We start from the raw sequence: 26,922 nt of genomic DNA, 5'->3' as shown, positions 1-26,922 counted from the left end.
GCCCTGGGAGCCGAGTGGGCTCGGTGGCCGCGGCCGCCGCCGCAGCCCCAAGCTGCCAGCTCGCTCGCTCGCCCGGTTGGCCGGCCGCCTTCCCCGCGGCGCGCACTGGAGGCTGGCGGCTGGCGGCGACTGCGGGGCGCGCTCCCGCCTCGGCCCGGTCCCCACCCGCAGCGCGCCCTCCCGCCCTCCCGCCCAGGTGAGTGCGCGGCCCGGGCCCCGCGCTCGCGCCGCAGGTAGCGGGCGGCGGCTTTGTCTCGCTCCCTCGCGCCCTGGCGCGGTCATTCATTTGACATTCTGCTCCCGAAGCGCCCGGGGGACGCTCCTGCTGATTCGGTGATTCCGGGGAGCTGGGACTTGGGGGCTCCTGCGAGCATCACTCGGAGGGAGAGGAGGCTTCATTTGCCTTCGGTTTGGAACGTGTGGTGAGCATCCTCGGCTGGAGCTTGGGGCCTTGGAGGAAACCCGGGCTGCAGATTTAGACGTAGACGGTTGGGAGGACGTGCAGCTGCAGAGGTCTGGCTCCCTATGCCTCGTCTTCTCCCGTTAGCGGCGCTCAGCTGCTTATTATGATTAATTTTAGGAACACCGTCACCGGCCCAGTTATTCCTTTTCGAGTTGGGAGTCTTTGGAGTCAGCACAGAGAGCTCACGAGTAGAGTGATCAGGGTTCAGTCAATAATAAACTTGGGAAAGGACAGCGCCGGTGATCAAATGGACAGAGGTGGACAAGAGGCAAAACTTCACCGCGGCCTTTAGCCATTGTGGATAAGATTTCTGCTTTGGTCTTCTAGAGTCATGGCAACTTGGAATTCTTGTACGTATGCCTTTGCCGAAGTGTGTAACTTGTTTTTTTTTTTTTTCTTGAATAGTTGGTGTGTTTGTGTGTCTGTGTGTTCTTTGTCATTTAGAAGAAAAATGAGTAATTTTAGTAGTCTTTTATTAGACACTGTGAAATGTGATGTATTTGTTTGCCTTGTAAATATGATTTTCTTTTTACTGCTTCTCCTATCCTCTGAAGGGCTCATTTCTTCTATTGCCCTAGAGAGTCAGTCCGCCTCTCTCTTTTCCCTCCCCCTCCCCCAACAGATGGCTTTATGTGCCAAGAGGGTCATCTTTAAAATGTCACCCCCATCGTTGACAAACAAGGCAAGCTTAGTTCTGAAGTTTGTCTCTGGAGTTCCCAGTGCGAGAAGAGTCCTGATCTGGTGGGAGTGTTATTAATGGTGTCAAAAGCTGGATGCTGCTAATCTGTTTGGTCCTCCGAAGATCCCTGCAGAGATTGTTTTTATAGTGCAGGACAGATGGTGTCCCTAGCTGACAAGAGGAGCCAGGCAGAAAGGGGCATTGTACACTTCAGAGAGTGTCTGCTGGATTATTGGGAGGCGGAACCAAGTGGGGGTGAAAGGCCATAAAGACATAATTGTGACCTCTTAAAGGGGACGTTTGTTAGCCAACAACCTATATAATTTCCTTCTTTTCAACGTCTAGCAACTCATCACTGAATTGTTTGTTTTATTACTAGATTGGCATAGGTAAGACAGTTTAAACAGTTACAGCAACACAGTTGCCTTTGAACTTCAAAGTATCTTACCACTTTTGAAGGGGGGGGATAGTTCCGTTCCTCTTGATCTTTGCGGGTATTTGGTACCTTGGACTCATGACGTCCCCAAGCCTCAAGGACTTTAGTTTCATCTGCATCTGCTTGAATTACTTTCTTTTCTTTCTCCTTGGCTGTTTCCTGACCGCCAGCCTTTGCCCCCAGCCTCTCAACTACGGACATTACTTCCGGGATGATTTTACCTGTCCCTAGATAATTTGCTTCGCTGTGACACCCAGCAGAGGTGGGGGTGGCGTGTCTCTCGGCAGTGGAGCTCCCTGAAGCATTGTGCTGCCAGAGAGGAACTCCAAGTCCTGTGAATGTTTGCTAGTCTAGCTGTAGGTTTCTGATTCTGGAAGATTTTGTGCTCTAGATTGTAGCTGGATCGCGTCCTTGTTATGCACGCGAGGGAAAATATTTTAGCAAATATTTAGCGAAGACTAAATTTAATGATCAAGTGGTGTTTGACTGGGCTGGACAAGAGGCTCAACATAAGGAGCTCGACTCTGAAGAACTTGGGCAGTGTGCTCTAAGGGGGGGAAACATTCATTCTTACTCCTTTCAGAATCTTTTGCAGCACTGCCGCTGACCTCGGCAAATGACAAAGAAACCCAGCTTGTTACTGTACAATTGAGTACAGATACAGTGGCATTCTTTCTTGGGGACTGTGTTTTATAGGAGGGATGGCTTTGGGGGCTCTGCCTGCTGTTGAATGTCCTCTGTTATCAATGTTATCTGTTATCAATCTGGTATCTTGAATTCTTGATATTCAGGTTGTGTCCTGATGTCTGTGTCCTCATGTGGTGGGCATCTTTGTTGTGAATTGCTTTTTCTTTTTTTTTAAAAAAAACAAAAACAAAAACAAAAACAAAAACAAACAAATGTGCTTCTGGAATGGGCTTGCCCTGGACCTGGCTTCTTGTGGCGCTCAGTAATGAATTGTTACCTGCTTAATGGGGAGATGGGGGTAGGAGGATGGGATGAGAGTGGGGGTTGGGGGATGGGATGGTTGTTTATGGTTTGTTGGATAGAGACCAACAGCCTAAGATACTTTGTTGTTGCTAGGCCTGGGCATGAAGTTTAGTTGTTCCAGTAGGGTCAGGGCTGCTTCTTCAAGCCTGGGAGGCTGCATCAGGATGTGAAGGATGTGAAGGAGAGGTTAGCAGAGTGACCAGACCGTCTGGTTTGCTGTGACGGTACCATGTTGTTGCTATCAACTTTTCTCTACTTTTAAAAATTTGGGTGATAAATTATGGGATTACTCTGGAAATTAGGGTGTCTTTTCTTGACCCCAGCTTTCCTTTCCTTTTCTTTTCTCTCTTTCTTTCTTTTACTCTCTTTCATTCCTTCTTTCCTTCCTTCCTTCCTTCCTTCCTTCCTTTCGTTCTTTCGTTCGTTCTTTCTTTCTGATAGGGTCTTGCTATATAGCCCAGGCTGGCCTTGAATTCAAGGTCCTCTTGTCTTAACCTCCCAAATACTGTGTATCACCATACCTAGCTGACACCGGATTTTGAACTTGCTTAAGGTCGGTCTTTTACTTCTTAAATATTCAGTAAGAAAATAAGAAGGCGTTGGAACCTGGAAAAGGCAAAGGAAAAAGACATAGCGGGGAAGACAAAAGACTGGGATCTATCTACACATGTAGAGAAAAGGTGCGTTAAGTCATGAAGTGTCTGTCGTGGTTCTAAGTCCCTAGTCCTGTCTTCAGACACTGAGAATTACGTCTTGTCCTTGATTGGAGGCTGACACACATTAGGATGACCCCTGTGATTGGGGAGGACCGTTGCTCCAACACTTGCTGGTAGATTGAATGTGTCCATGGCCCGGACACACATGAATGCCCGTTTCACCATACACAATAGCCACAGTCCTCGGAGGGTTCCTGAGAGTCCAGAACACAGATGCTTCTGTTTCGTCTTGCCTCCACATTCCTGGAGTCCCCCAGAACAAGAGGGGAGCTCTTGTTTTCTGTCTCCAGTTGGATTTTGGTCTCAGCTTTTCACAGAGAGCCCGTCAGAAAGTATTTGGTGCATCAATCCATCCTTGGTAAATTTTCATTGGGTAAGTAACCCGATGAGGGTTTGGGCTTTGGATGTACGAAGTCTGCGTGGCTCCTGCTTCCGCGGTTTCGGCTGAAGAACGTGTCTGTCTGGAACAGCGCGCTTGCAGTGCTGGCCAGCAGGTATTAATTATGGTTCTCTTCTTCCCAGCACTCAGTCCACCAAAGTCCTTAAGACCTTGGCCAGCATGTCTGAATAAGAATGAAATTTATTTATCTCCTTTATAAATATGATGACTAAGTGATTTTTTTTTTTTCCAAGCCAAGGACATTTTTGCGAGTAAAATGTGGTACGAACTGGAAAGAGCATCAAGCAGCCAACTGGGCTCGTGCACGTTTCTGAGTTACATTTCTTGTTGCTATGCTCAACTATCTGACTTAAGGAAGGAGTGGTCTATTAGGTTTCTAGTTAAAGGGAATATAGTCCATCCACTGGGGAAGGTGGACTTTCCGAGATAGTGGGTTACATTGTATTCACAGCCAGGAATCAGAGAGTAATGAATATTCCTGTCCTTCTGACTTTTTCCTTTATGTTCTCTGGGCCCGGACCCCAGCCCATGGGATTGTTCATCTGTATTTAGGGTGAGTTTTCCCGCATCACAAACCCGTCTAGAAACTCCCTTCCAGATGTGACCTGAGGTTCATTTCCATGGTGATTTAAACTTCCAGTAGGTTGACAGTCAAGATTAAACATTATGGTTTAATGTTTTCCTAATTATGATCTGAATCATGAACTTGGGGAGCTGGGGAGATGGCTCAACAGTTGCATGCCTGCTGTTCTTGCGGAAGACTTGGGTTTCGTGCCCAGCACCCAATCAGGTGACTCACTAGTTCCAGGGGATCCAGCATTATCTTATGGCCTCCACAGGCAAATTCATAATGTGGTGCATACAAACCCAGGCAAGCACACATACACGCACACACACACACACACACACGCACGCACACAGACACACACACACACACACACACACGCACACACGTATAAAAAGAATAGCTAATTCTAAAAAAAGAATGTGAACTTGAGTCTTTTATGTAACATTGGTTGGCCTGGAACTTGAAGTCTTCCAGGTGCTAGGATTATAGACATACACTGCCACACCTGGATTTCAGATCGCTGACTTTTATATGAAGAATAGTTGCCTGATGGAAAAATACCCTTAGTTACTTCTGGATTTGTTCAGCTTGTATATCTTTGTGTGTGCTTGTATGTGTTGGCAGAATATCTGTAGATATATCTATTGTATGGATAAGGTCCATTACTAAGAAAGTGTGGTCCTTAGAAAATTCCGTGTTTAATTTCTTTCACGGATTGGCTTTTAAAATAACGCTCTGTAATTAGTCTCGCCAAACGTTAAACCACCTCCTGACCTTGTCTGGCTTTAACGCTGTTTGTGGCGATAATGTCTTTCCTTAAAATTTTGATAGCTTGCGATTTTCCCTTTGAGTCTTAAAGAAAGAGCTGTCCACCGGTTGGTGGCTACAGAGGAGAAGAAAGGATTTCACTTGTTCGTTTATTCATTCAAATGGGTTTTTATGAGTTGGTGTCTGGTGTTGGTGCTGGCTGTCTATCAGAAAATAAAACAACGGATGCCAGCCATGTGGAGTTTTCGTTCTGCTGAAGACCAGGATACTAAGTCAAATAGAAATGAAAGTGATGTAGAATAGTAGAATGGGTCGACGTGACAGAGTGTGCCTCATGGAGCAAATGACCTCAAGCAGAGACTTCGACGGAAATAAAGGAAGTTGCTTAGGTGCACAGACAACGGTGAGAATTGCAGGGAGAGGGAGCGGCCAGTACACGTGTCTGGTCTGTAGGGTGCTCTGTGTTTGGATGTGTTCAGAGACCACAAGGAGAACAGTCTGGTCCTCTGCAGATACCCGGGAGGTGGGGTAGAGATCAGCAGTGAGGTCGGAGAGGTAACTTGGGCTGGCAGGGCTTCTGTAGGGCCCTGAGATAGGAGAGCAATTATGACTTCTTCAGGCTTTCTGTTTTATCTTTTAAGAACATTATACGCACTTATTTTTTATTGTGTGTGTATGGATCTTTTGCCTGCATGTATGTTTACATGTGTGCTATGTCTGTGGAGGCCAGGAGAGGGGAACAGATCCCCTAAGACTGGAGTTACAGATGGTTGTCTGACACTCTGTGGGTCTTTGGAATCGAACCCAGGTCCTCTGGAAGATCAACCGGGGCTCTTGGCTGTGGAGTCCTCTCTCCAGTCCCCTATTATATTTTTGTAAAACCCCTCATAATAAAGAAGACTATCGATCAGTATTTTGTTAATGGTCTACTTCATGTTTAATATACATTCTATATTATTTGTTTAAATAATATACACTTTTATTGTTAAAGTGTGTTTTACTATTTCTATCTCTTCCCTTCCACTTCTGTGTGTGTGTGTGTGTGTGTGCGCGCACATGTGTGCATACGTGTGTGCATGTGTAGCTAGAAACAGAACTCAGGACTTCATGCATGTTAGGCAAACGCCTACCATTGAGCTACATTCCAAGCCCTTACTATTGTTATTATTACGTTGTATTTCTGCTTCATAAAGTTTGACCAGTCATTCAAAAATCCACAGAAGTGAAACCATAGTGACGAAAGTAACAGGTTGAAAATACCCAATTTGAACTCTGAAATCGGAAATGCTCTCCGTCTGAAACATTGTGAGGACAACCCGACTCTTCAAGTAGAAAGTTCTACACCCTGAAGTGGTGTTCAACCTGTCGCGATCTAAATACCCTGATACAGCGAGTCATCAGCGTGTTTAGGGACATGAATATCGAGGCAGATATACAATGTGAATCTCTATGCATTAGAAGAAGTTACTCTGTGTTGTGCATATGGAAAAATGACAAACTCAAAGCAATTATCTGTGGGTTCACCGTCCATTCATCCCTGATCTCTTTTGGGAGCAAATCCTTAATCAATTCCTGTTATGAAACTCTGTCCAATAGTGGCGTGAAGCCATGGATGTTCTTGTGCCATTTTCAAACAAAGGACAGTGGCTTCTGTGTTACGCCATTGAGTTTTTCCAGAACAAGCCATAATAATGCTTCTCTAACAAATTCCGTGTGTTATGTTACTAAGGGCCGGTCGGAGACCGTAGCCTACTACTAAGTCTTACTAAAGCACTCTTGTGGTGGGAACAAAGTATGGACATCTTCTTGAAGAGACTCTTGGACGATCAGCTGGGAAGTTAAAGACAGACATTCTCCTCGGAAACCAGACGTTTTTAACCAAATTTCTTTGTGGAATGTTGTGGTCGGCCGCTGGACCACACCGCTGGAAGAGTGTGGAAGAGTAGGGTCGAGTACTTGATAGAAAACGTTTGTTTCACTTGATGCTTGGACGAAGCACCGTGCCCTGTGAGCATGAATCAGCTTTTGGCATTAGTTCTGGGAGGAGTGCCTGGTGAGGTTTTGTTACTTACGCTTCAAGGGATGAGATTTCCCTTTTGGTTAGCCACCACATATGGAGTTAGAAAAGATGCTTCAGAGGGGACCGGCAGAGCCCTGGTTTAGATATATACAAGAATGTGGCGGCGGTGGTGGTGTATGTGTATATGTGTGTGTTGTGTGTGTGTGTGTGCACCATGGTGCGCATGTGGAGGTCAGGAAACGACTTTGTGGCATGAGCTTTCTCCTGTCATCTTTTTCTGGATCCCAGAGAGCAAACTCAGGTTGCCATGTTTGAAGGCATGACAACTGTTACCTCCTAACCTGCCTTGCTGACCAAAGAATTCGGAGACCTTATGAACGGTAGCTAGAAGCCAGAGCGGCCTGCCCGAGGGAGGGAGGAGTAGGCACTTCCTTGTGTTGGTCTATATAGGCTTTCACACAGCCACAGTCTTCCCTCCGTGGGAAGTGGGGTGGCTGGAGTGTCTCAGGTAAGAGTGATATGTTAGAAGAAAAACTGGCGTTTCTGCCTGGTGGTTGAGAAAAAGCTGGAAAGGGCCCAAGAGACAACCCGCTCAACGTTTCTGCAGAGAAATGCCTCAGAGTGTCCCTAAGGGTGGTTGCCAGGTTCTCGGGAGATTGGTCCCATGCTCCCTCTGCACAGGACTCTTGGGGAGGGGGTTCTTTCTTCTCCTCCTGAACACCCAGTTCTTGCTCAGTACTTCTGCCACAGGACAGACCTGGAATGCCTGTCAGTTCTATTTACTCCCTTGTCTTCAACTGCCTCTTGGTAGATAATTGAAAAATAATGGTTCTCATCACCCCACCCCCTCCCCCCATTCTGGACAAGCTCACTCTCCCTTTCCTGAAGACATTCCTAGAAGTCAAAGTAGCTTCTTCTGTCAGTGATTGACAGGAGAGTGGGGTGAGGTGAGTATCCATGTCTTCTGAGAAAGGATGGAGGGGAGTGAGTTTAGTTTGACATGTTCCTCTTTGATGCTGATATTTTCCTTCTTGGTTCCATTGCTTTTTATTCATTTATTAGCAATTAAGGTTTAGTCCTCTTGCTGATTTGGAGAGTTGTTTCCCATTTGGAGAGTCTGTTTTCTGGATTTGTAATCGTTGGGAACACATGGAAGTCTCGCCAATGCTCCCTATAATGCCCAGTATCGACCACACAGAGACTATACAGTAACTCAGTGTCTAACAGCTAAAGGGGCCGTCAGTTTCTTCCTGGTGGATCTTTATGAAAGGCAACTATTTATGTAAATCAGATCTTAAGTTGGCACAGAATGCTAAAAGGTGAGCATTTTTGTCTTTTAAAAAAAGACAGAATGTGACTTGGAGGTCTAAGTCATTTACATAACTCTCTCTCAGAAGTCTTCCATCAACGATCTCTTGGCTCTTTGCTGCCGAAAGAGGCTTACAGCTAGCAATGTCTGCATCATTCTTGGGCTTCCTGCCAGACCTATGGCATCAGGACTTGCTCCTTACGCATATTCCATATTTCCTTTACTTATCAAATATCCTGTTAAGTGTCTACAATGCACAGTTGTACGTACCACGGGTTAATGTCTTGGTAAGTAGAGTTAAACACACCTGTTTTCCTCAAGCGTTTATCTTTTCTAAAGTTTCTAAAAAGTCATGTTTTGAGAATTTTATACATAAATACCCTGTGCCCACAACATGCCCACCTCTCTTGTCCCCACTTCTAGTTCCTCCCGTGTTCCCATGCCACGTTCTATTCCCAAATTCACGACTTCTTCTATAGTTACAGACAGACACACAGACAAACATACACAGTGTGCCTGAAGCCTACTGAGTTCACTTAATGCCGTCGGTATGTCTGTGGGTTTAGAGCTGACCACCTAGACACAGGTGATCATCCCTAAAGGAAACCGACTCTCCTCACTAAGCAGCTACTGACTGCTTCTAGCTCTTCAGTCTTGTGAGTCTTTCCCCTAGCTATGTTGTTGTGACAACGTGTGCGCGTGTACTGGCACAGGTCTTGTGCAGGCAACTGTATTCTTGAGAGTGCATGGATGCACCATCCTCGTCATATCCAGAAAGCGCCATCTTGCAGCGGTCCTCGGCGTCCTTTGGTTCTTGCGGCCTTTCCCGTGATGTCTTCTGTAATGGCCCCCGAGCCTTCACCATAGGGAATATGTTACAAATGTCCCACGGGGGCTACACCTTCCACAGTCATTTCTCTTCTGTAGTTGGACCAGTTGAGGTTCTCTGCAGCTAAAAGAAACCTCTTTGACGGGGGAGGGCAATAGCTAGTTATCTGAGAATAAAAGCATTGAGTATTTAGAAGGTTAGAAAGTGTGTTAATTTAGTACAATCACAGTAGTGAGTTTTCTTTTAAAGTCTAGGACGCCTCTAGCGATTTCTTGCCTAGGTTTACAGTAGCAGGCAGAGATTCCCTCCCACTGAGGGGGTCTTACGTCTGATTAGACAGCCGTGGTGCCACTGTTACGCTATTGAGGTTATCTTTGTAGGCAAGTCTTGTAGTTTACAGGATTCATAGATAGATAGGACTATTGATGACGTTTCTTCCCTAGCACACACATGGCACCTTCTGACAGTCCTCGGGGAGGAGGCTTCCCAGTGGGTACCAGCCTCATCTCTCTAGGTTCTGTTTCCGAAATGTGCAGTGTCTTCCACAGTAAGGTTTTACCCTCAAGTTCTGGCCGACACATCATTGTCATGTAGTGAGCCCGCTGCTTAATAGTACACCAGACCTAACTCCTGCTCAACTGCAGCTGACTATGGGTCCATTAGTCTCTCCCCATCTCTTCCTGTCCCTACCCAGCGTCTGATGACTGTCATCTTCCTCCCAACTCCTGTGATGTCGGCTCTTCCAGAGTCTCCCTGTGAGTAAGAGCATCAGTCCGTGTCTTCCTAGACTTAGCTTGTCTTACTGCACGCAATGGTTTGCAGATCCATCCATGTTGCCACGGTGATGGTGTTTCATGCTCTCTGCAGCCACAAAGTGCTTCTTGATTAGGTACCACATTTTCTTTATCCATTCATCGGTTTATGAGCGCTTACATTGTTGCTATTTCTTGGCCTTGTTCACATTGGTGCAATGAACTTGGGGGTTAATTTGGATGCGTACACAGTATTAGAATTTCTGGATCATTGGTAGCTCTTTTTTAGTTTTTAAACAAGTCTTCATATGGCTTTTCTTGTGAAAGGGTTCCTTTTTTTAACACACTATCACCAGCACTTGTTGTCTTCAAGAATTTTTTTTTACATACAATATATTTTAATTATGTTCTTGCCTTCCTCAATTCCTTCAAGATCCTTCTCTCCAACTTACCAGCCAATTTCATTCTCTCTCTCTCTCTCTCTCTCTCACACACACACACACACACACACACACACACCAAAACAAAAATCAAAACAAGCAAAAAACCAACAAGAAACAAATGCCCAAGCAAAACAAAACAAAACAAAATATTGCTGAGCGTATTTTGTGTTAGCCTGGGCCTGGGCCTGCCATGAGCTCGGTTGATATACCTAGTTGACACGTTATTGAAGAAAGTTGTTTTTCCCTTGGCTAGCAGATGTAAATCGCAAATAACTTTTTGGTGAAGGGTGTTACCCTTTGTCCACCTCTCTGTCTCAGGGCGAAGACTCCATCTTGCTTGAACCTGTGCAGGCCCTGTGCATGCTGCCACAGTCTCTGAGTTCAGACGTGCAGCATCTTGTTATGTCTGGAAGACACTGTTCCCTTGGAGTCATCCATTCCCTTTGGCTCTTACAATATTTCTACCTCCTTTTTCTAATTGATCCACGAGTCTTGTTCTCTTTAGTCTTTTTAATGATAGTCATTCTTTGTGGGAATGAGTGATACCTCACTGTGGTTTTGTTTACATTCCCCATTGGACATTTTGTATGTGTTTGTTTGCTATTCATATATGTATCTTCTTGAGTCTTTTTAGATCCGTTGACCATCTTAAAATAAGACTCTTTTTTTTTTTGCTATTGAGTTTCTTGATAAATTTGGAGAGGCATTTGAAAAACATTTACTTTGAAACAAAGAGCCCCTCTAAAGGAAGTGTTCACTGGTCTGTACATGAGATCTCATCTGTGGGTGAGATCTCATCCGTGATTCCCGCCTCGTGGCCTGGAGCTATGATGCCCTGTGCAGGAGCTTTGAGGTTGGAAGATGCTGTAGAGTCATTCATGGTTGTAGATGATGAGCAGATGTTAGCAGTGTCGCAGGAAGAGAGAGAAGCTGTGCTAATGAAAGACCAGCAGAGTTTGGAAGGGGTGGAGGAATACGAATTTGCTGCTTAAACCTGGCAATGAAGGGCGAGATCTTCCTCTGGGCAGTGAGTACAGCTTCCAGGCCTTGAATTTTCTCCGACTTCATTATCTTCAGAATTAGCTGATGACAAGTGAACCCAGCTGGATGTATTGTGCATGGGAACCAATGGATCACAGACCTGCACACTCATCAAAGTGGGTGGGATGTCATTACTTGGTTTGCAGATCACATTGGTACCAGATTTCTGAAAATAAAGCTAAGAATGTATGTGTGTACGACATCATGAATGCAGCTCATCAATAAGTAATTAAAATACTTCTGGAGCAGTTCATGCCAAAGAAAATTCACATGCTGCCTATATCTGGTTTGCAACTCTCTTCAGACTCAACAGCATGGATCAGATGATGGCAATCCTTGGTGTGATGTGATGTGAATATGTTTTATTACCATTGCTTAATAAAGAATCTTCTTTGGGCCTATGGCAGAGCAGAATAGAGCAAGGCGGGAATTCCAAGCAGAGATAGAAGAGAAAAGAAGGCGGAGTCAGGAGATGCCATGTAGCTGCTAAAGGAGACAGTCAGTCACCCCAAATCTTACTGGTTTCAGTAAGCCTCATGGTCAAATACAAAATAATGGAAATGGGTTAATTTAAGATGTAAGCGTTAGTTAATAAGAAGCCTGAGCTAATAAGCCAAGCAGTGTTTTAATTCATACAGTTTCTGTGTGATTATTTTGGGTCTGAGCAGCCAGGAATGAACGAGCAGCCTCTGCCTACGTTGGTGGAGTCAGTGCAAGACATCAAACAGTGTTTCGAACCTAGTGAGCGGAAGGGGTCTTTGTTAAGTGAAAGGGATAAAAAGATATAAAATAAGGGAGATATGTTTGCTTTGCCAACTCACCTCGAGGACCGCAGTAGTGTTTTGAATACATGATGGAGGTACCGTAAGAAGTAAGGCCTAGGTCTTGTAGAAGCCGGCAAGGAACCAAGCTCAGGGTTGAGGCAGAAGCAAGGAAACAGACATGGGGGGAAGCAGGCATTGGTACATACTGCAGCAGGCAGTCATGGCCCCAGACTGTAGCTCGCCCCTGCATGTACTGACGAGATGCTGAGTCAGGATTTCTCGTCACTGGCTCTAGGTGGCTGCTAACTTGCAGGGCCCGCCGCTGCATGTGTGAAAGTAGGAAGAGGAGTCGGAACCTTATCTAGGGGTTCACTACTCATTAATTTCTTCTTCAAGCGAATTCCCCAAGGGCAAGGGCAGTGTGTTATTAGCCTTTGTGGGAGCATTTGGCATGGTCTGACTCAGTGAGTGAGTGTTGAGCAGAAGTGATTATAATGCAGAAGAGTTTGTTTTTCTCTTGAAAACTCTTCTATAGGAATTCATTTCCCCTGCTAGTTTAAAATATTTACACCCTTATTGAAAGATAATTCATATGCTCTAAAATTGCTGTTTGGAAACAAAAATATGAAGCATTTTGAAATATGGATGGGTCATACTTTGTTCTTTTCTTTTCTTTTTTTTTCTTTTTTTTTTTTTGGGCAAGGGTCTCTCTATGCGGCCTCAGTTGGTCTTGAACTACCAGTGCAGCTACAGAGGGGCTCACATCTGTGGTCTCTCCAGCCCCTGCTTAACAATAAAAATTACAGATGCGTACCTCCACCCCTGACAATGAGTCACACTTTTGTTGAAGAGAATTTAGTGTTTTTCTTTCTTGTGTAATTGTAAAATTATTTTACTTTTAGCTGGCTAAAATCTCAATAGTTTAATAAATCAAATTGTTTACTTTAAACAATTATTCTTCATTTCTCTTTCTTCCCCCCTCCCTCCCTTCTCTCTCTCTCTCTCTCTCTCTCTCTCTCTCTCTCTCTCTCTCTTGCGCTCTCTCTCTCTCTGTGTGTGTGTGTAAGTGTGTAATGCCACAGGTATTGTGAATGCCAGTAGAAGCCAGAAAGGGACATGGGATTCCATGGAGTTACAGGCGCCTTTTTGTAAGCTGCTCACCGTTGGTGCTGGAAATCATGCGTGGATCCTCTGGAAGGGCAAGGACTCTTCCTGCTGAGCTGTGTCTCCAGCCTGCAAATCTCATTGTTTAGACCCCATAGATAGATAAAGCTGTGCAGGGTTTATCATTGTGTCTGGCTTGTTTCATTGAGTATGGTGTTTCAAGGTTCATCAGTGGTGTTGCAGGCGTCCACTTTCCCTTCTTTTGTAAGAGTGGGCATATATGTCCACACATATACACATATAGTAGGTTATTCTACATATATGTGTATACACATATGTACAGCATATTTTCTTCTCCATGCACCCACTGGTGGACACGTTGCGGTAACGACACGGTAACTACATGGAAATGTATTTATATCTTCAAGATACTGACTTCATTTCTTGACCATAAATATCCAAGGATGGGATTGTTAATTACTAGTCATATGATAGTCTGTGTGTGTGCATGCTGGTGTATGTACCTATGCATGAATGTGGAGGCCATAGTCTTTTTGTAGACTGTCTACTTAATTCTTTTGGTGCCCTTCAAAGTTGTTGAGTTGTATCTTCTGCTCTCTAGTTGTTTGAGTAGTTGATGTATTTTGGGTATTAATCTTTTGTCAAATATGTGCTGGTTTTCCCGCTCTGTTGCCGTTCCTTGCGGAAGCTTTAGCTTGATGCCACCCATTGGTCTCATTGTAACTGTGGGTTGTGCTTTGGTGTCCGGTCTGAGAGGCCATGCCCAGATGAGTGTTCAGAGGGTTTCCCCTCTGCCTCTTGCTGTAGGTTCTATCCTAAGTCTAAGTCTTGACTCTTTTTTTGAGTTAATTTGTATGTGATGTGAGGTAAGGGTCTGTGTGTGAGCATCTGGTTTTCCCAGCGCCATTCTTTGATGAATCTGTCATGGCCACATTGTCTTCGTCAGTTTCAATGGCTCTCCATTCTGATGCTTTGGTCTACATGTCTGTTTTGTGAAGGAACCATACTGTTTTGACCACCGTGGCTTTGTAATGTGTCTTGAATTCAGGAATATGATCCCTCCAATTGGTTTTTGTGCTTGGCATTGCTGTGATTGTTCCCAGTCTTCTGTTGTTCAGTGTGAATTTTAGGGTTCTTTTCTCTCCCTGTAAAGAATGCTCCTGGGAGCGGGGCGTGGTGGCCCCTGCCTGTGTGTGAGCATGTGGGATTCTGATGAAGGAAGATCCAGACCACACTGGGCGGCAACAGAGAGTTCCCAGCTGGCCTAGGAGAGAGTGAGACCTTGTCTCAGAACCAAGCAAAAACAAAAGTACAAATGCTACTGAAGTTTTTGGAATTGTACGGAATTGATGGGAGTCCTTCGCTAGTGTGGACATTTAACCAATATTAATTCTTCTCACCTGTGATTGGGAAGTGTCTTTGAAACTTGTCTTCAGTTTTCCTCTTTAATTTTTTTTTTTATGATTGTCAGTGTGGAAGTTCTTTATCTTGTCAATCAAATTTATCACTAAAACTTTTATGCTTTTGTTCTTACTGTAAAGTGTGTGTGAGTGTATGTAAAGTCTGGGTGAGTGTATGTAAAATCTGTGTGATTATATGTAAGGTCTGTGTGAGTGTATGTAAAGTCTGTGTGAGTGTATGTAAAGTCAAGTCTGGGTGAGTGTATGTAAAGTCTTGTGTGAATGTATGTAAAGTGTTTGTGAGTGTATGTAAAGTCTGTGTGAGTGTATGTGAAGTCTGTGTGAATGTATGTAAAGTGTGAGTGTATGTAAAGTGTGTGTGAGTGTATGTGAAGTCTGTGTGAGTGTATGTAAAGTGTTTGTGAGTGTATGTAAAGTGTGTGAGTGTATGTGAAGTCTGTGTGAGTGTATGTGAAGTCTGTGTGAGTGTATGTAAAGTGTGTGTGAGTGTATGTAAAGTGTGTGTGAGTGTATGTGAAGTCTGTGTGAGTGTATGTAAAGTGTGTGTGAGTGTATGTAAAGTGTGTGTGAGTGTATGTGAAGTCTGTGTGAGTGTATGTAAAGTCTGTGTGAGTGTATGTGAAGTCTGTGTGACTGTATGTGAAGTGTGAGTGTATGTAAAGCGTGTGTGAGTGTATGTAAAGTGTGTGTGAGTGTATGTGAAGTCTGTGTGAGTGTATGTAAAGTGTGTGTGAGTGTATGTAAAGTGTGTGTGAGTGTATGTGAAGTCTGTGTGAGTGTATGTAAAGTGTGTGTGAGTGTATGTAAAGTGTGTGTGAATGTATGTGAAGTCTATGTGAGTGTATGTACAGTGTCTGTGAGTGTATGTAAAGCATGTGTGAGTGTATGTGAAGTCTGTGTGAGTGTATGTAATCATGTCCTCTGCAAACAATTCCGCACTCATTTCTGCACTGCACCCCCCTCCCTCTCTCCCTCCTGCCTTCCCTCTTTTTCTTCCTTCCTCTAATTGAGTTTATTCTATACTAAATTGCTTTCCATGCTGTAAGTTTTTTTTTTCCTCCTGTGCCGTCTCCTCTTCCGGTTTAAGGCTAGCCTGCTCTTTTTCTCTGAGGACCATCTCGGTGTGGCAGGGGAGCTTATGGGTTAGTCTCCTGCAACACCTGGGCTCTTTCCTTCACCTGGATCTGTCTCCTGGCTAGAAGGCGTAAATTCAAACCCTCTGTCCCGCCTTACTTGGCACTTTTAGGTCTGTGTTGCAGACATTCGCCACTTTTCCTGTCGCTGATGCTGTGCCCTGCCCTGCTCCCGGGTCTGGACAGGGCACACCCACCAACCCCACCATTATCCTGCCAGAGTGGCACGTATTCCTCCTCTAAGGTGACCCTTTCAGATCCTTGGGGATTTTTCACTTATGCGTAAGTTTGGTGGCCCGGGCATTTTACCCAGTGGTCTTGAAGTGTACGCAAGATCTGAACCTTTGATTTCTGTCATGTTGTGAGGCCGACTGGACGAAGGAACTGGTGAGCCGCTTCCCCAGGCCACCACGGGGCCACTTATTGGAGAGAAACTATCTCCCTTTTTGTTGTTGTTTGGCTGCCCTCCTTGGCCCATCTCTTGTTTGCCGCAGCCGGTCCTGCTGCTCCAGGCACACAGAGTTAGGCAGCTGCGTGACTTTTTAGATCTGTACGGGAAGCATTTTCCCACGGAGTGGGCATCGCGGCCCACTTAATAATGGCGAGTCTTGAGAGTAGGTCTTTCCCAGATGACCGCCAGGTCAAATAACGGTGATTCCCAGTGATACCCAATCTCTTCGAGAAGTGGCAAGCCTCTTCTCGCTCCGGTAGCTGCCAGAGCGCTGGTCTCTGCAGATGCCATGGCTTCACGTCTTGGCTCCAAGGGTGCCGTGACATTGTGGACTGGTTGCTGGAAACAGACAGATTATTAAAAGCCATAAGGCACTGTCCGAAGACACAGCCATTTTTTTTCTTGAATAAAATGTCCCCCAGCTGTCAACTGGGGAGTGTTGCTTTGAGTGAGGCTTTTGATGGGTGTTCTAGGTGTCTACACTCCTGTAAGTCATTACTGATTATCTCAGAAGTATCCTTCCTCACCTCAAACTTGAAAGTAGCCATGACTAGATTTTTTTTTTCCTTTCTAGATCTTGAAGCAAGGAATTTTATTTCTTGCCAGGTTTTGCACGTTCATCTCCTCTTCTTGTTCGCGCCCTACGCTGGTCTCCATGTACAAAGACATCCCTGGGTGGATGGATGATTTGGGAACGACATGTTATGTAGCTCAGGCTGCTCTCCAACTCCCAGGCCCCAGGGAGCCCCTTCCACCTGCCCCTCCTAGCTCTCTGAGTAGCTGGGACTATGGGGGCACGCCTCTGTGCTCAGAAGAAAATGCGAGTTGTGAAGGAACACATGGGTCTTAGCTCTAGCTACTCTAACAACATAGCCTGCGTTGAGTGGCTTAAACAGCAAGCTTGTGTTTCTCATCATTCTGGAAACTGGAAGGCCAAGGTTAGGGTGCTGGGCATTGGGGTGGTTAGGGTACCAGTTCTCGATTATGAGTAGGTGTCTTCCTACAGTGTCTTTGATTGGCTGAAAGGGAACTAGTTAGCCCTATAATTTTACTCATGAATTGTTTATCCTTATGATCTATTACCTCCAAGAGGCCCACCTACCAGTGCTCTCACAAGGGGACAATGACAGTAGACTTTCCATATATAGAACCACAAACATTCAATGTACTGCAACACCTAATGTTAATACTGCCACCTTATCTTTTTTTTTTTTTTCCTCACTATGTAGCCCTGGCTGGTCTGGAACTAGCTGTGTAGATCAGGCTGGCTTCAAATTCACAGTGATCTGCCTGCTTCTGCCCCTGAGATACTTAGATTAGAGGTATGAGCCACCACTCCTGGCTCTCTGGCCCATCTTTAAATGCACAGAGTGCCCCAAGTTAAAATGTTTCCCATCGTGGGGAACCAGTCACTAGACTTCGTATCTGGTCAAACTGAAACTCTGTTCCCGTTGAACAAATACACCAATTTCCCTTCTTTCAGTTTTCAGTAACTTTGGTTTTTTTGTTTTGTAGTTTGTGTATGCACGCACGTGTGTGTGTGTGTGTGTGTGTGTGTGTGTTTAAGTACGTGCACGTGCATGTATGCAGGTGTGTGTGTAAGTATGTGCACGTGCATGTATGCATGTGTGTGTGTTTATTTAAGTACATGCACGTGCATGTATGCATGTGTGTGTGTTTAATTGCGTGCATGTGCATGTATGCATGTGTGTGTTTGTGTGTGAGCGCTTGCGCTCGCGCACGCGCACTTGCATGCCTGTAGGTCAGAGGGGCTTTCACCTTGACTTTTGAGACAGGATTTCTTATAGGTATGGGACTCACCTTGACTGTTGAGACAGGACATCTTATAGGCTTGGAGCTTACTCTTGACTCTTGACACAGGATTTCTTATTGGCTTAGAGCTTACTTGCTAACTAGTGAGCCCCTGGGATCTTCTTGTCCTTATGTCCTCGGGAGTGAGATAGCAAACTGCACCCCATGCCTGGCTTCTTTTCATGGATGCTGGGGCTAGGACTCAGGTCCTCATGCTCACGTGATATATGCTTTCCTGACTGAACTGTCTCTGTCCCCTACTCCCCTTTCCGAGACAGAGTCTCCTGTATCCTAGAGGGGCCTGGAACTCACTATGTAATGACCTAGAATTCCTACCTCTCCTGCCTCTTCCACCCAGGTTCTAGGATGGCAGGCATGTGTGTGCCCCTCCCCAGTTCCATTTTTCTGTGTCTATGAGTGTGTATAGTTCGTCTAAGTGCAGGTGTACAGTATCTTATCATTTTGTGAGTAGCTTATTTCATTTAGCGCGGCCCTTTCCGATGTTGGCGTGTGTGATGGTGTGTGTCGGTCTCCCTTTTCTAAAGCTGTGATTTAAGAGGTTGAACGTGGCCTTGTGTGCGGAAGTCCAGTGCTCTCCTCTAAGCCTCGTTCCTGACCCCGGCCGCTCATCTTAAAGACTGAATACCACTCCACTGTGTGTTCAGGACGTTGTGTTTGTCCATGTGACCAGACATCGGTCGTTTCCACCTTCAGTCTTTGTATGCACAGAGGTTGCACACACACCTTTGAGGCTCCGCTTGGAATAGTTTAGAGTACACGCTTGACTTCGCTTTGTATGGGAGCAGAAATGCACAGTTTGACTTTTTGTTAATAGACTGGCAAATGCTGTTGTCTGGCTCTTCTGTGGAGTAATACGGCTCTCAGTAGACATGACTAACCACCCTTTTCTGGTTGTTTCCAGATGTTAGACATTACCTCACTTGTGCTGGGTTTGTTTGTTTGTTTGTTTTTCAGTTAAACTTTACGTGATAAAGTTCGTTGGGGTGAGCAGCTGAATAAATCCCAGGGCTAAATGCAGTCTGACCTCTGATTCCTGGTTAATAAAGTGCTGCCTTTGCATGGCTTTGATGAAAGAAGGAGACTAAGGGCCCAAGTTAAGGGTGTTCTTTTCCACGAGCGGCTACCAGCATTTCCTAGCGTAAACTTCATTGATGCGTTAGCAGGTTGTCAGGAACCGTGTTGCTGGAGGGGTTGCTGCTCTGGTCACGGGCAGAGATGTAAGTGTGTGGCCGAGCAGTCATTGTATTTCCGGGATGTACGCATGGAGCCTGCATCATGTCGGGAAGTCACATAGATTTGTGGGGTCTGCTGGGTGAGAGGCTCGCAAGTTGGGCTCACAAATGTCTACTCCTTGCTGCTTCGGATTATTGTCCTAGAATGCAAGATACGCCCTTTTCCCGAGAAAATTCAGAAACGGCAATTATTCCAAGTCTCCTTCTTTTAAAAGAGAGGCAAGGAACTTGAAAACTTTTTCAACATTTAGTTGTCTGCCCAAGTAAGTTTGTAAGCTGCGTTTATAGTTCTCACAGAAGTCAAGAAGTTTTTGGATTCAGAGCTGCTCGTTTGAGAGATACAGCATGAATTAACATGATAATCTGATAAATTGAACTAAGATTTTCTATAAAATAATTTCTCAGGTTGGAAAGGACTATAAGCCTCCCTCAGTCTCTCCATTTTTTCTCCGAGTTAAGAATCCAGGATTTTTGAACAGCGACGTGCTTTCTGTCTCGTATCTGCTAAGACCTTGGTGGGATATAAGACAAGCAGGAGGTGATGTCCCAGCTCCTCTGGCTGTGACTTACCCAAGGGCCTCAGGGTCCTTAGATAAGTGCTCTGCTAAGGCGCTCTTCAGCTCTCATCGGTATTTCTTGAGCTATTATTTTTTAGTGTGGGATATGTTTACTTGGTACTTTTCTATGCATTTCCCAGTGTTATTTCCTGGGGTCATCACACTCACCGATTATAGACAGTTTCATTCAGTGAAACTCAGAAGAGACTGAGTTCCGAAGAAGTTCACGGTGTCACGCCACACAGCTGGCTATCAGGAGGTGGTGTGTCCATTATAATGTTTCTTACAGCTTGGGACACAGTTGGGAGTAATGGTTACATTGTGGGTGGCAGCAGGCATCAATGGAGTGGTCTCAGGCTGGGATGTAAGGTCCGGCTAGTGATGGGAATGATTGTGGTTCCCTTCCTAAAAGCCTTTACCATCGCAGGCCTGTGATAAAATGCAGGCTTCTCAAGGGGGAGCTACGTGTGTGCTGAAGAGACCACAACGATGACATGAGGGGTGGGGGGGAAGCTGCTCGACCGGGTTTCTTGGAGAATTGTTGGTGTTTATTTATGGGGAAGCTGACATTTGTGGCGGCGTTGCGAAGCTCTACCCAGAATTCTAGCCTCTATTCTGGGATAGATGTGAGTGAGGAACATGGCGTGGTTAGGCTTACAGGTTGGCAGCGTGGCTCCAGAATTCTCAGACGCTACTGGCTTACGTAACTCGAGCGCGGAAATAACTACCACAGCGGAGAGAATGTTCCTGGCGGGTTGTGTGCCCTATTGATGTTTCCCCTGTTCTGAGGAGAGGCGCACATACAACTTGACCTTGGATGATGTTTTAATGGATTCTTAGCTAAATCTGGAAAGAAAAAAAAAAGATAATAAAAAGAACGAACCTAGCAAACTATGCAAAAACCTGCGATTAAAGCAATCCAGTGTTTCTAAAGGAAACATGGTTGAAATGCAGTCTATCAATCGCTTTATTTTTAGATATGCATGGCATTAAAGTAAAGTAGATTTTCCGGGTGCCTGTGATATGTCGAACTAAAACAGTACCTTGCCTAGGGATGTAGCTGGGTAGTGGAGTGCCTTCCTAGTCTCTTTGCTACTCTTGGGTAGTGTTGACCAGAAAGATTACTGTGCTTGTGGTTCCAGAGGGTTCACACCATGATCACTCGGTCCCACACGCTTTGGAAAACCACCCTGGTGTCAGGAGCATCTGACAGGGAGGAGTCTTACCTTAAGATGGCCAGGAAGCAGTAAGGTGTGGGAAGTGGCAGGGGACCTTCAAAGGCAGGCTCCCTTAAATCCAAGGCAGGCTCCATTAAATCCCTTCTTTCACTTAGTCCCTGCCTCTAAACCTCCTACCACTCTCCCCAGATAGTGCCTTCATTTGAGGAAGCCCATGAAGGACATTTCCTGTCTGGATTTTGCACATGCAAAATCCTGGTACTGATCTCTAGGGTGGAAAAAGACAGCAATTAATTTTCTTCACAACTTTAAAGCCACAAAATATTTTATTCTCAGTTCCAACATGGGAGTTTTTTTTTTTTTTGTTTTTTTTTTTTTAGTATTTTTGTTTAATTTTCCTTTAGGGAGAAGCAAACTAAATCTAGAAGCATGCCCACTAAGACGTTCTACTATTGATATTTTGTTGTATAAGAAAAAGAACATAGCTATGGTCAGGGTTTGTCTCTGACCCATATCCACGTTTGGTCATTTTGCTTCAACATTTAGAATTACAGAGATTCCTTCCAGAATTTTCCGAGTGCTTTCTTTGCAGCCGTAGGTTCTGTTGTACGGTCCGCTTTCTGGCTGAGAGGTGACCGATTTGACAGGTCTTTCACTGACAAACAAGGGTCTATGTTAGGATCCTTTCTAGTTAGCAGCATCTGTTAGCAGGAAGCTAAAAGCTGAGCCGGTGCCTTGTCCTTCATACACCTGTGAGTTCACCCCACTTCTGGTACCAGTTCCTGTGATCGCTTGGGTGACCGACGGCATAGTAACCTAGTACCGAGGGAAGCTTGCTTGTTTAGTCTCTCTCTAGCACTGGTGTTCCTTTATGCCAGGGTGGAGAGGCGGGTCGGGCCGGATAGTCCTGGGGAGCACTGCTGAGGGCTGCTGTTGCTCTGCCCCTCCCCCGGCTGTGATGATGTCACCCGTGCGGTGGAAGCTGCCACACGAGGTGTCCTTGCTGCACATGTGCCTTTCTCGTGAGCCCCAGTGTGAAGACGCCTCTAGATGGAATGAGAGCTGGCACACGTGTCTGCCTGCTGCCAAACTGTGGGCCCAGCGAAAACTTCCTAACTAGAAAAGGAGAGATTTGATTTGGGGCGAGACTCTAAGGTCTTGCAGTTTGTCACAGCGATGCGACATCTCAGGGCCTTAATTTTTTTCCCCCTTTAAAATGTCATGGTAACTACATCTGTTTCAGAATGATGTCTTGAGGGTGAAGGAAAGGGGTACATAGAAATTGCCTATAGCTTTTACCAAGGACGGTAGCCTTGATCGGTGTATTCTTTTAATTATGAAGTTACTTTTCTAATGGTAAGGATAACTTTTTTTTTTTTTTGGTAATCCAGTGAGTTTAATTGGTATTGTTTCCAGAAACATGGGTGACTTCTCTTTCTTATTTTTAATATTTATTGAACTTATTATCAATTCTTATTTTACTTCAGGAAAAATAGGCTATTTTAAGCAGTAAAAGATGCTGAATTAAATAATGGAGACTATGGATATTATAGGATGATAGCATGTAGGTTTTCCAAGCGGCGTTATTAATGGAACAACCTTTCACACCGTTTCTTAGAATGGTTTTTAATGGAGAGAAAACATAAGTAGGTTTTGGGGTAAGTAGTCCATTAGAGTAATTTAATTTCACTTGTAAAAATTTTTTAGTTAGTTTTTTTTTTCTCTCTCTCTTTTAAAATGGGTCATCGCTGAAAGCAATTCCTTTACTTGGCAGGCTGTTCTTAGCATATGGATTTGCTGTAGAACTGAGAGTTCTAAGATGCCCATGTCAACGTAAGGATGCTCCTTGGTGTTGGCCTGATGGGTACACTAGGAACCCCTTTCAAACTTAAAGTGAAACAGAATTCCACCATACACAGAACGGGATATTTCAAACTTAGCTCTCACGGTAGGGAAAGGAGCCCCGTATTACAACTATTTGAGCCACCCATAGCAAGATCCAATGCTTACCTCAATAGCAAAACATTCTTGAGCCATATTATACTTTGAATAGAGGGCCAACTGTATTTTGGTTTTTGTTTCCTTATTAATCTTAGCCTCCCAGTTGGTAAAGATCATTCGTTACATGTTTTTTTTTTTTTTTTTTTTTTTCCTGAGTCTGGGTCGCTCTCTCTCTCTAGCCCATGCTGGCCTGAAATTTCCCGTGTGGCTGAAGTTAATCTTGGAGTGTTCTTTCTGCCTCAGCTGCTGCACGCTGGGACTGCAGACATGCTCCGTCATGCCCAGCTCACTGCTGTCTTTAAAGGAAGCTAGCGCTTTGTTTAGAGGTAGAGATGGAAGGTGAGTTGGGTTCATGGATTTTCAGTAGTTTTGTGGAAACTCTATGTTAGGATGGTGAATGCAGATCCTGTATCCATTGGAAAGGCAATTTCAAAAAGAAAAAAATTCAAGATGGGCTTGTGGGATGGTTCAATAGGTAAAAAGCCCTTGCTGAACAGGCCTGATGGCCCGAGTTCAATTCCTCGAACCATGTGAAGGGGGAAGGAGAGAACCAACTTTAGAAAGTTGTTCTCTGATTTCCATACACTTGCAGTGACATATGTGTACTCATACGTACAGCTATCTCTTGCTCTCTCTCTTTCTTGCTTTCTTTCTCTTTTACACACACACACACACACACACACACACACACACACACACACACACAAAATAAAACAGACAAACATTATTTTTAAATGTACAAAATTACCTTTAAATCTATTTGTTTGTTGATTCCATTCTCTATGAGAAGAACATGGGAAAAGGGACAGTGTGTGTGTGTGGGGGGGGGAGGGGGGTCAGTGTGTTGAATTGAATGAGATGTCCCCCCTATTCCTGAGCATTTGAAGACTTGTTCCCCAGTCGGGAACTCTGCTTTGACAAGCTTAGAAAGTATGGTCTTGCTGGAGGAAGTTGTTTACGTGGGCTTTGAGTTGGAAAAGCGTCCCACTATCCCCAGTTCATCTCCCGTTTGCTGTCTTGACGTACAGGATGTGAGTTCTCAGCTGTTTCTGCCGCCGTGGCTGCCTACTGCCGCCCTGCATCCTAACCGTGATGACCTTGGACTCTTATCCCTCCGGAACTGGAAGCCCCAAATAAACTCTTTCTTCTGTAAGCAGCCTGGGCTTGGTGCTTTATCCCAGCAACAGAATCCTAGCTAAGACAGAAACTGGTACCAGGGTTGGGCATTGCTGTTGTCTTAGTTAGGGTTTCTGTAGCTGTGGAGAGACGTCATGGCCACGGCAACTCTTATCAAGGAAAAACATGTTTTTAATCTTTTAAAACTTTTTTGATATCATTTATTTTATTTTAAAAAAGAAAACAAAGTATCTTTTTTCATTTTACATACCAATCCCAGTTCCCACTCCCTCCCCTCCTCCCATTCCCTCCGCCTTACCTTCCTCGCCACAGTCCCCCATCTACTTCTCAGAGAGATTAAGGCACATTGCTTTGGGGAAGGTCCAAGGCCCTCCCTACTATATCTAGGCTGAGCAAAGTATCCATCCAAAGAGAATGGGTTCCCAAAAAGCCTGTACAAGCAGAAGGGATAAATTCTGGGGCCACTGCCAGTGGCCCGGCAGTCTGCCCCAGCCATATAACTGTCACCCACATTCAGAGGGACTAGTTTGATCCTATGCTGGTTTCTTCCCTGTCTGGTGGGAGATGGTGAGCTCCCATTAGCTCAGGTAGACTGTTTCAGTGGGTGTCCCCAACATGGTCTTGACCTCTTTGCTCATATTCTCACTTCTTCCACTCTTCAATTGAAGAGGAAAAGGGGGGGGAAGTAGAACTTGAGGGAAGGAGATAAACGAGAAGGAGGAAGGACAGAGACAGAGAGCAAGGAAAGAGATATTTTGACTGAGGGAGTCATTATGGGGCTAGCAAGAAACCTGACACTAGAGAACTTCCCAGGAATCCACAAGGATGACCCCAGCTAAGACCCTAAGCATTTGTGGAGAGGGTGCCTGAACCAACCTTGCCCTGTAGTCAAATTGATGAATATCTTAAATGTCATCATAGAACCTTCATCCATCAACTGATGGAAACAGAGGCAGAGACCCGCAGTGGAGCACTGGGCTGAGCTCCCAAAGTCCGTTTGAAGGAAAAACATTGAATTGAAGTGTGACTTCCAGTTTCAGAGGTTCGGTCCCTTATCATCATGGCAGGGAACACGGCAGCATGCAGGCAGGGGTAGTGCTGGAGGAAAGCCGAGAGCCCTACATCTTCCGGGCAACAAGAAGGTTGACTCAGTGTCACGCGGAGGGATGCTTGAGCAAAAGAGACTTCAAAGCCTGCCCCCACCGTGACATCCTTCTTCCAGCAAAGCCACACCTCGCAATAACGCCACACCTCATAAGCTTGTGGTGGCCCGGTTACATTCAAACTGTCACGGCTGTCAAGTGTCTGACCGTGTTGGTTTTGGGAGGAATTTGGACAATTTGGGAACCTTGGACTAGAAACACAGTTGAATTCTGGAAGCAGGGCTTAGCAGGCCATCCTAAGAACCTGGAAGACAGGGAAAGGCAAAGCAGACCCTAGATGCCCATCATAGAGGTTCTGTAGGGAAGCAAGAACCTGTAAAATGAGCAGCGGACTGTGTCCCACCACCTGGCTCCCGGCTAGCTTTACCCGAAATAATTACACGGAAACTGTATTCTTTTAAACACTGCCTGGCCCATTATCTGTAGCCTCTTATTGACTAACTCCTACATATTGATCTAACCCATTTCTAGTAATCTGTGTAGCACCACGAGGTGGTGGCTTTCCAGGAGGATTCTAACCTGCGGCAGTCTCAGAGAGGAGAGTCATGGCAACTGTCTCACTTCCCTTCTTCCCAGAAGCATTCTGTTCTGTTTACTCCGCCTATCTAAATTCTGACCTATCAAGCCAAGGCAGTTTCTTTATTAACCAATGAAAGTAACACAATAGACAGATGACCCTCCTCCATCAAGAACCTTAACAGCAGCTGGGTTTGAACCCATTCTTGTGATTCTTTAGCAAAGACTCTCATTGTTTTCTGCTGTGGACTAAGAGTTAACTGTGGCTAATTTAAAAAGCAGTGTGTTCATTTCTTTGGCGGAGGCAATTTCAAGGTAGCATAACATTGACTCCTGGATGTGTTTATTATTAACGACTCTCGTGCAGACCTACAATGAAAAAGAGAAAATGGGGCAGAAAGACATCTAAAATACGGTGTCTGAAGAGAAATAGTCCAGAAAACTTGGCGTAGTGGGCAAGGCTGGTCCATCGCTGCCCGCCAAGTTCATCGTGTAGTCCTACTTACTCAGGAGGCTCATGGCTGCCGTCAGCTTCCCCCTGTGTTACTACACTTTGTATAAAAGATTTAGCAAATCAAGGAAGTACTTGTACCTTCTAAGCTTCCCCACACAGCATCATCAACTAGGGATCAAGTGTGCAAGTCGCCAAGAATGTGGGAGACATCTTATTCAAACCAGCACACTCAGCAAGTAAAGGTTGCCTGCAGCCAAGCCTGGCTGGGAATCTGAGTTTGATCTCAGGGTCCACAGATGGAAGGAGAGAGCCGATTTCCCCGAGTTGTCTTATGACCTTGACAGGCATGTCGCGGTAGGTGTGAACCCCCCTCCCCGCCCCAGGCACACACATGTGTACATACTTACAAAACCAATATGTAACAAAAGTTAAAGAACATATTCATTTAAACTTGCAAAGTTAGAAATTTTATTTTCTAAATTTAGCGTCTCTAAAACTTCACTTGTTACATAAGAATCTTTCCTTGGTTTGCGATTTTTTTTT

General features: G+C 45.1%; 1 protein-coding gene across 1 annotated transcript in view; it reads left to right on the top strand.

Annotated features, from left to right (window-relative positions):
- The first annotated feature begins 315 nt into the window (after window positions 1-315).
- Window positions 316-26,922, top strand: part of Hecw2 (HECT, C2 and WW domain containing E3 ubiquitin protein ligase 2) — a 337,940-nt gene continuing 311,333 nt past the window's right edge. The window contains exon 1 of the mRNA XM_087902401.1: window positions 316-813. The gene's annotated coding sequence lies outside the window, so the exon portion shown is untranslated. The remainder of the gene's footprint in view (window positions 814-26,922) is intronic.

The sequence above is a fragment of the Myodes glareolus genome, chromosome 27 (genome assembly GCF_982192425.1).
Source record: "Myodes glareolus chromosome 27, mMyoGla1.1, whole genome shotgun sequence".
In the NCBI taxonomy this organism is placed as follows: Eukaryota; Metazoa; Chordata; class Mammalia; order Rodentia; family Cricetidae; genus Myodes; species Myodes glareolus.
Note: the sequence above shows the minus strand (reverse complement) of the source record. Positions and strands in the feature narration are given on the sequence as shown.